This window comes from Hylobates moloch, unplaced genomic scaffold (genome assembly GCF_009828535.3).
Source record: "Hylobates moloch isolate HMO894 unplaced genomic scaffold, HMol_V3 SCAFFOLD_2, whole genome shotgun sequence".
In the NCBI taxonomy this organism is placed as follows: domain Eukaryota; kingdom Metazoa; phylum Chordata; class Mammalia; order Primates; family Hylobatidae; genus Hylobates; species Hylobates moloch.
Genome location: NW_026652277.1, coordinates 130,304,085 through 130,305,463, shown reverse-complemented (window position 1 = coordinate 130,305,463; position 1,379 = coordinate 130,304,085). Strand labels below are relative to the sequence as shown.

At 40.1% G+C, this 1,379-nt stretch overlaps 1 non-coding gene across 1 annotated transcript; it reads right to left on the bottom strand.

Moving 5' to 3' along the window:
- Nucleotides 1-1,061: 1,061 nt before the first annotated feature.
- Nucleotides 1,062-1,163, bottom strand: LOC116477860 (small nucleolar RNA U13). Its single transcript, XR_004250674.1, has one exon. It is a non-coding gene; the product is annotated as a small nucleolar RNA U13 (small nucleolar RNA).
- Nucleotides 1,164-1,379: the final 216 nt, after the last annotated feature.

Genomic DNA, 1,379 nt, shown 5'->3' with positions numbered 1-1,379 from the left:
TAATTTTCATCACCTCCCCTCAAAAATATCATTATTTACTTTATAGTCACCCACAGACTAATTATATTTGTAGAACTTTATATATCACAGGGATTTTATGTTACACAATTTATCTGAACAAAGCTGCGCCATGTAGGCTATAAGATGACAGAACATAACAACTACAAAGAGCAAAAATGATTCTTGTCCTCAGAGAGTTAACATTCTAATAGGTGAAATGACACAGACAGAAATAAAAGTAGCTTTGACTACGAATGTGTTTCAATGGTGAAGAAGAGGACATTTTACCTGGGAGAAAAGAGATGCAGCTGGTAGTGAATGCTGGGTTCTAACAACTGTCCTCATCAGGAAGGAAGACACCATGGGACAGGCCAGACAGGAGACTGAGAATTCTGAAACCTTAGTCCCCATCTTGGCTCGATCCTTACGGACTAGCATCATGCCTGACACGTACTGGGTGCCAATGAAAATGTGTTGATTTACCATATAGCCTTGAGAACATCACAGTTTCTCAGCCCTTGTTCCTCTCCCACAAAGGGGAATAAGAGATCACTCATAAGGTTCTTGTGAAGATCAAATAAGGCAATATATGTGAAAGTGTATATAGTAAACTCTAAGGCACCAGAAATATATTGCATATCATTCTCACAGGAGTTTAAAAATACGTCACAAAATCTTTGAAGTTGGTACATCATGCTATGAAGTGACTTCTCTATGAAAAAATGTTGGCCTGTGGTTGGGGATGGGAAAGGAAAAAACTTAGCCAGTGGTTATCCCCTTCCTTTGGCCTCAGCAACCTCCAACCCATCCATTTACCCCTCCCTGAGTGGACAGTAGGTAGTGGACCTTAGAGACTTGTGACGTTCTTCCCCATTGGTGACTGGGACTTTTCCCAGAAGAATGTGAACCACAGAATACCTCCATGTTCAAAAAATAACACCAAACTAAAGCCAATCTGTGTTTCCTCTACAGGGTTCCAGCACAATAACTTTAGGGAAGAAGAGAAGATGATTTAACAACTGAGGTTTTTCTTTTTTTTTATTGGTTGGTTGGTTTTTTTACATCAGATGGGTAATGTGCAAATGTGGTAACAAGGTTGGAGGGCAGCATACCTCGCACATGAGTGTAAATACCCAATCATCACACATAAGTTGCAAAAGGATCAACAACTGCATTTTGTAAAGCTGTGAGGTTTTCTGTTATTTTAAATCTCCGTGATAGGTCAGAACCCTTTGCTAGGCATAATGGAAGAGATGGGTGTACATTATGTACAATTTCTGTGTTCTGTGGTAGCCTAAGGAAAGATGCCCAGATCTGGAAATAAAGCACAGCACCATAATGACAGTGATCAAGAGGTAATGAGGAACCTGCTCACACAG